Here is an 8,248-nt window from a genome sequence, read left to right on the forward strand (position 1 = left end):
TTCCTTTGCCAGTCATCATATGTCCCCGCCAACGGTACGTTCCCTTTGGGAACGCCAAGTCACCGAAGGCCCTAATAGTCAGCCCTCATTGCACGCCTACTATATCAACCCGCTACCGGTACGTTCGCACTGCGAACGCCAAGTACCCGATGGCAACTACGCGAAGCTCTCACCCATCTCACCAGTCGCGACCTCGCACACGGTACGCTCCATTGAGGAGCGCCAAGTATCTGTGGCTGACCCATCTGTCCTGATATCTCCGACTATCAATCATCAATCCCTTAATAGCTCACTACATCACCCATCGCGATCGATGGGAATTCGATCGTCCACTCCCAGGTCAGACTGGGATCACTCATCGATTACACTTCCAGTTATGGTACAAACTAGACATGACTCTCGTCTTCCCACTATAAGAACGGATCGAGGAATGGGGAATTTCCCCCATCCCCGTAACACCGATAGATTGTTTTGCCTGATGCGATTCCACTGTTCCTTCACCCATTCTGTTGGGCATTCCACTATGTAGTACCATAGACCATCATGAAACTCTGGTCCCACAGACGTAACGATACAAAGGACTATAAGTCCAAGTATGACTAGCGTAGATATGATTATGATCACCTGTACCAAACATTAGGACTCAAAAATAAATAACACTGATAAAACTCAATGTATAAATATCCATTTTCGACTAGTGTAGGAGACAAGTAGTTTTCTCCAAGTGCTGGCACTAAGATGATATTGAATTGTGAAAGTGACTAATCATGTGATCCTTTTTCTTCTAAGGTTCTCGTGATTGTCGATACTGCTCGAATTCCTCATCTGAAGAATCTTTGAATTCCCTATTTTCTCGTATATTGATAGTATGCAACCATCTCAGACTCACTGGCGATGGTGTGAATAACTGTCCACAAGAACTATTTTCATCTTTATACCTAAGATATTTTCCTGTTTTTGGGGGTACTTCATGGTCTCTATAATCAGTTCTATTTTTCGTTTCTTGAGCTGCCTCTTTGATTCGTTCTTCTAATGGATCTGGCATTCTGGGCATCCGTTTTCCTTCTTTTTGTAACTTTTTACACAACATCCATCTGTCCCACACTCTTTTCCAATGGTCTGCTTCGTCTATTAATTTTTGTTCTTTTTCTGTTATTTTGACTTCCAACTCATAGAAACCGAGTTTCCTCTCCAATTGATAGTTCAAGTTCTTCCATGTCTATCGTCTCTGGGTCTTCTGTCTCTTCCTCTACATCGGCTAATACATCCTCTTCATCCATTTTATTATTCTCTTCCTTTCTGGCTTGTATTTCTTGTCTTCCTCTGTGCCATTCTTCAATGACTTTCCATTTCCCTGCTTCTTCTGGGATTTTGTCATGTAAAATAGGCTCTTTATTGTCTCTGAAATAAAACACTTTGACTCTCTGAGCTGCAATCGGTTTAGATAAGACTGTTCCATCCAGTTCAGCAAGAATATAAGCACCCGATGGTCTAACTTCCACTACAAAGTATGGGCCAAACCATCGAATGGCACCCTTATTTCCCTGTTGGTTGTCTAGAAAGCTTTTATATACCAATACTATGGTTCCTGGAGGTATACTCTTCTTGTACTGCTCCTTACCATGCTTCTCCCAATAGGCGTCAGCAGTACGTTTCCTTTGTGCTGCTAAATCCTTGGAAGCTTGGTCCATGTTTGCATCTCGTTCTTTCAACTGTTCCATTCTTAGGGCCAATAATCCAATTGTGTCTTTGACTTTATGCCAGTCTAATATATGCCATGTCCTCTCTGAAATATCAAATGGGAATAAGGCTTCTTGTCCATACAGAAGATAATATGGAGAAAATCCTGTAGCTTTACGAGTAGTAATCCTATCTGCCCATACTGCAAAGAAAAACCACTCTGGCCACTTGTTAGTATTTCCCACACATTTCTTCCACATAGCATCTACCCAATACCTATGACCAACTTCCACCATTCCATTGGCTCTAGGGTTCTCTGCCGATATATGGATAATAGGAACGTGATAGCTTTTGACTAGTGTTTCTACTGCATCCTTGAATTCTGAACCATTATCAGTTACTATCTGAGGGATACAACCATAATGACACATAATATCCTCAAATATGAACTTTGCTATTGCCTTTGAACTCTTATTACAAAGCATTCTGGCTTCTAGCCATCCCGATAAGTCATCCCTGGCATCCACAATGTAATTGTATCCAGATGCCTTAGGCATATGTATAGTGTCCAATGCAAATTTTCGTAAAATAGTTCTGACATATGTAGGTCTAATGGGAATCTTTGGTCTATAACTGGACCTAAATTGACATTCCTCACATGTCTGACAAAACCACTTCACAAACTCATACATTTTAGGCCACCATACTTTATCAGAGAGGTTCTTAAATGTAGGATTCCTACCTCTATGTCCTGCTTCATCATGAGCTTTCTGACATAGTTCTATTCTCTTGTCTATGTCCAATATTACGAGTAGTGGAGGTTGTTGTCTGTTACGACGCCACAATCTTCCATCTCCCCAATAATACTTTTTCACCAACATTAGAATTTTTCTCTTACCATGAGTGTCTTTAGGTAGTTTCATCTCAAGCAAATAATGGGTTGAAAATACTCCCTTTCTCTCTCTGGGTCAAATGGCATGTCTAATGGTTGCCTAACACCTTCTTCCTCTATTTCTCCTGACAAGGTTTCATGGATTCCTTGCCAGTTAGGACTGTCTGGAATCTCATCCTGATACACTAGTCCTTGTGGTCGCTTCCACTTAACTTCTAAGGGGAAACATTCCACAATGGGATTGTTCAACCGAGATAACTTCTCAATTGTCCACAGATCTTGTGATTCTTCATATGAATAATCTGCTAATTCCTTTTGAGATCCATTGAGTTCAATGACTCCTAAGGAATCGTAATTCAATATATTCTGAGTTTTCACAAAGTTATGATCATCTTCATAATCAATTTCTGCTTCTGATTCTGATGAATCTTCCTCTGCAGGTTCTCTCCTTGAGAGACCATCAGGAGCTCTATGTCTGGTAGCTGGGACATGTTCCATTTCAAAGTTGTAATAATGCAAATAGGCTATCCACCTAGTCATAGGCATATTTGGCAAATCTGGATTATTTACCATCTGGATAACCAATCGAGCATCAACCTTGATTCGAAAATGAAATCCCCAAAGATGGTGCTTGCAGGCTTTAACTGCTCTAAATACTCCATATAACTCCAACTTTAGTTGTGAATATCTACCTTCAGTCTCACTGAATGTTCTAGATCCAAATTCCAGTGGATATTCAATTCCATCTTCCATTATTTGATACAGAACCCATCCAACTCCAGTCTGGGCACTGTCCACAGCTAAAGTGACTAAGCCTATGTCAGACTCACATTGATCCTTTGGTTCAATTCCTCTTGCTAAGCTAAGGTTCAATGGTTTGATGGCTCCAGACTCTTGGACCGCTAATTTCAAAGTGTCCATAGCTTCCTGAGCTTCATCCGTCCAGTAAAACTCATTGTCCACTTGCTTTCTAGTGTACATAGTCAAAGGCTTTGCTATTATGGCAAAATCTTTAATCCATTTCCTGGCTACACCAACTGTTCCAAGAAATCCTCTAACTTGCGAAACATTTTCACATGGTTTCCACTTCATGATCTTAGATATAGTCCCATGACTCACTTTCTGACCATGAATAGAAACTATTCTTCCTACTAATTCCAGTTCAGGAGTTGCCAATATAAACTTCTTTCCTGAAACTGTTACTCCACTAATTTCTACTCTTGTAAGCAATTCATGCAAAGTATTTGCATATTCCCAGACAAATTGTCTTATTCCATGGTTCTCTGGAATGTTCTGGTCATCATACAAGGTAGGAGGACCTTTAATTGCGATATCATCAACAAACACTCCAGCCTGATCGGACATATCTTTAATTATGTGGTAGGTTCTTCTGCAAAATTCTGTTACAGAATTAGTGAAGCCTTGAGGTAAACATGTCAGTTGTTGTGGACCTAAGTCATAGGCATGAAAGGCTGTCAGATGTCTACTTTCCTTGGCTAGTGTACATGCATCATATCCTGAGAATAAGTCAGCTATTCCATAGATTGAGTGTCCCGCAAATTCCTGTGCAAAATCATCAACCCTAGGTGGAAGACCTGCATCTCTGATAGTGACACTATTCAGTTTCTGTAGATCATGTACTAACCGATTGTCAGGGACGCGTCCAGGGTAGAGGAGGCCCGGGTGAGACGCCCGACACTAGAAGCCTCGCAGGGTGTGGAGTGGGCGTGCGTACTGGTGGGCCTGGCTCAGGAGGCAGTCCCTGGCCACTTAGACTGAAGTGGAAAAGGGTGAGAAGAAGGCTACTTCTTTGGTTCCCACTTCAGGTATGTTTATATACATGCGGCTTAGGTCACATGACAGGTGCCACGTCATCCTCGCATACAGCTGTAGTCACCCGGGTGTCCCCGTGGGGGATCCCGAGGGCGTCTGCTGTGAATGCGCAAGCTGGACATAGTGGGGGTTGCCCGAGGCGCCCAGGCTGGGCGTGTCGTGAGCACGCTGTGGGTGGGTCAATGGTACATTGATACAAGGAAAGGTCGTCCATGTAGAATAAAGAGAAAATAAAGAGAAGGTGAAATAAGTAAAGAGAGAGTGGAATGGAGAAAGAAAGAAAGAAGAAGGGGGGAGGAGGTAGGGGAAGACTGGGTGGCAGGGTACCGGGTGAAGTGGGGCCAGGTGGGGCCGGGTCAGGCGGGTGTGCCCTGACACCGATATGCTCCTCCTTTCTTCTCCACTACAAATATTCTTGATCTGTAAGCAGATTGAGAAGGCTCATAGGCTTTCCCTTCCTGTCTCTCTTTAATGATATTCACTATGGCTGATTTAACAGTACTGGGAAACCTTATGGGTTTATGTTCCCAAGGCTTATGTTCTACTGTCCTGATAACATAGTCAGGGAAATACTCTTGACTAAACACACCTCTTTCTTTACTGGAGTAGGCAAAAGCTTTTTGATGTATGCCTATCACATATAACAATAAATCAAACTCCTTTGGTTGTAGAAATCCATTGGGTACAGTGTTAATAATTGCGTTAACTCGTGGTGGAGTAAATTTCTCTGAGTAGGGAAATTCTACTATGGGAGGAGGATCATAGGGTAGTACTGATAACTCCGTAACCTTGATCTCCTTATATTGTGGTATTGGAGCTTCTGGATCTCCAATTGGTACTGGTCTCTTTTTCTGCAAAACCGATTTATACTTAGCACCCATAATGGCTTTACTTGCATCTCTAGCCAACCTGATGGCTAAATTGTTACCTGTTCTTCGTGTTTTCATCATATGATATAAATGATCACAAAGTTCTACTTGCATACTCATACCTGTTGAATCCCAAAGTTGTTGCAACAATATCATATGGGGCTGTCCCACTCCTTGTACATAGCTATGGCTCAACAGATCTATTGTAGGTGTAGATCGTTGTGCATTACTAGGGAATAGCCCTAATGACTCATACAATGAATTGCCAACTGTAGGCACAGCTGGTAATTTATTCTCTTTCGCTAATTCTGAACAAGTTATGGAAGAGTTATCTCCATCAAAAATTCCTGCATTAAATATTCTGGGTTCTGGTTCTCCTCTAATTATTTCGTATCCAGCACTGTTGGATGCATAAACTTGAATAGCAGAAGTCTGGAGATTTCTTTCATCATTAATATTAGCCAATCTGACTTTTACAGAGGCATTACATTTATCTCCATTAACCCAAGCATAAGCTATCATACCCTCATCTGGAGTATATTCTATGACTACTGCATGACTTGCTGGGAATGGTTGTCCAAGTACCATCTGTCTAAGGCCAATTATGGTATCCTGAGTCACAAAGAAGTGATGGTCAAACTTTACGCCACCAATCCTTACTGGTACCTCTCTACATAATCCTTTTAATGGTACTGGAGTCCCATTAATTCCTCTCAATTTGAAATCCCTGAACATTGTAGTATCCAATGGAATATTCAAATCTCTCTGAATGTCTGCTGAAATGAGGTTCAACTCGCTGCCAGTATCAACTAGCATCTCAATTTGACAATTTCCCACATATCCAATAAACTTTCCTGAAGTCATAGCTATGAACCGAGAAGGATCTACATCAGATTCCATCCTATAAATCCTTCTGGGGGTATCCTCTGAATCACTATCGCTTTGGTCATAACCTTCTGACTCTTGTCTATACGATGCTCTCATAATATCCTGGTTAATCTCAACCATGTCTGTAGTAGCCTGTTTTCTATGCGATTTTGTTGCTTCTTGAAGCTTCTTAGCCAGTCCTACTGAAGAACCAATGAGTTCCTTCATAGTGACACTGACTGGTTGTTGCATAATTTTCTCAAATACGTCATCTACTTTAACTGAATCTTGAACTTCAGTAGTGTACCTGAATTGTTTAGCAACTTTAGGCTTTGTTGAAGCCATGGGAGTCATTTCCACATCTTGTCTTACTGACGCTTCAGGTGGATCTTCCTCTGGAGGCATTACTATGATAGTTGGTTGGGGAATAGGATCATGAGTTTCCTCTTGAGAGTTCCCTGTCCTAGGCCTAGGAGTATTTATTACTACTTCTGGCTTAAGTTTAGGTTTCTGACTCCTACTAGATGTACTTGGTCTCTTTGTAGGGTCATATCTCTGCTTTTTGGTAGATTTTTCCGATTTGGCTACCTCGCCAACAATAGGATCTTCATACTTCAAATCCAATGCTACTATTTGACCAATTTTAAAAGGTGATTCCCCATGGTCTTCTAGGGTTAAATGAGCAACAGAGCTTCCTGATGCCTTACCCTTGCCCTTTTCCATTGAATGTCTGATGGCTTTAGCCATACCTCCTTCAACACGATTATTGGGCATGTCTGCACCATTCGTTCTCATTAAGATTCCATCATCACTGTACTTAATTAGTCCAGCTTTAATCAGAGAAAACGTTTCAGGGCAGGACCTGATTCCCCCATTGTGGGCATTCTGAAGTCCACACATCCAACAGACCTTAATTCTGTATTCTGGTTGCCCTTCCCGCTTTTTACTCTTGACCTCAGCTAGTTCCAGTTTTAACTGTTGCAATTGCTCTGTCAATTCATCTACATCTTTCTTCATTGACTTTTTAGATGAGGGAGAGGCCTTCTCCTTGACTTCTCTGGACTCCGAAGATTCTTTCCTCTTAGTTGTCTCTTTAGCTTCCTTGCTAGGTTTACTTGATTTGGGCCGAGAAGATTTTTGCAGTGAATCGGAATCTGATTCTGACACTTCGTCATCACTATCTTCTCTTGAATAATATTCATTTTCTGAGTCAGGTTCATCCCCTTCATCATCTGAATACTCTTCATTGTAAGCATCCTCTTTCAAAAGCTTCCTTCCAAGGTCAACTACTTTCGACATCTCAGGTGCCCTTTTGTAATCCCATTGCCTTTGGATCTTAAGTTCATCTTTAATAAGGTCTCTCAAATGTGAGGGTAACCCTTTGAAGAACACCTGTGATCTCTCTCCTTATCTGCAACCAAATTTTTCTTTAACAATGACCTGGCAATCACTAAGAAAGACCGATGATAATTGTCAAATTCTGAACGTCTATTAATGGTTCTTTTCTTATGACTGAATCGAACTAGGGTTTGGGTCATGTAATGCTTCTTTGCATCCTTTGACTTATACAAATCTATAAGGACTGTTTTAGTCGCATTCCAGTCTCCAGCTTCTACCTCAGGTAATATACTGATCAAATCATGTGCTGGTTTCCTAGTGTAATGAAGTAACCAAGTGCACTTCTCCTGATCTGTGAGTTGTGCTGCCTTAGCTAACGCTTCAAACTCAAAAAGGAATTCTTCTACTCTTGTGCCACCGAACCTAGGAGCATCCCTGGATTGGCTCCTTGGCATAGGCTTTGGAATGGTTGTTTGAGACATACTCAAATTTGCGTCTTTTTACAAGCTTTCAACACCTGTGTGTGTCAATTGATTTAACTATGTTGGTTTGTTTTGGACTGTTTGTAATGAATTTTACGATTTGGAAAGCAACTTGGATGTACACTTCCCCTGTAAGGACCACCAATCTGAAGGAGAACAGAAATCCTATAAAAGGCTGTTCTTTCTTCTGATACTTATATGTTAGTATTGGTACTTTAACTCAACCACTGTAGCGTTTTGGTTGCTTTGTGTATTGATATTTGTATGTGTTACTGATTATTTGTGTG

The sequence above is a fragment of the Cantharellus anzutake genome (assembly GCF_015039405.1).
Source record: "Cantharellus anzutake strain C23 chromosome Unknown EI90scaffold_87, whole genome shotgun sequence".
NCBI lineage: Eukaryota > Fungi > Basidiomycota > Agaricomycetes > Cantharellales > Hydnaceae > Cantharellus > Cantharellus anzutake.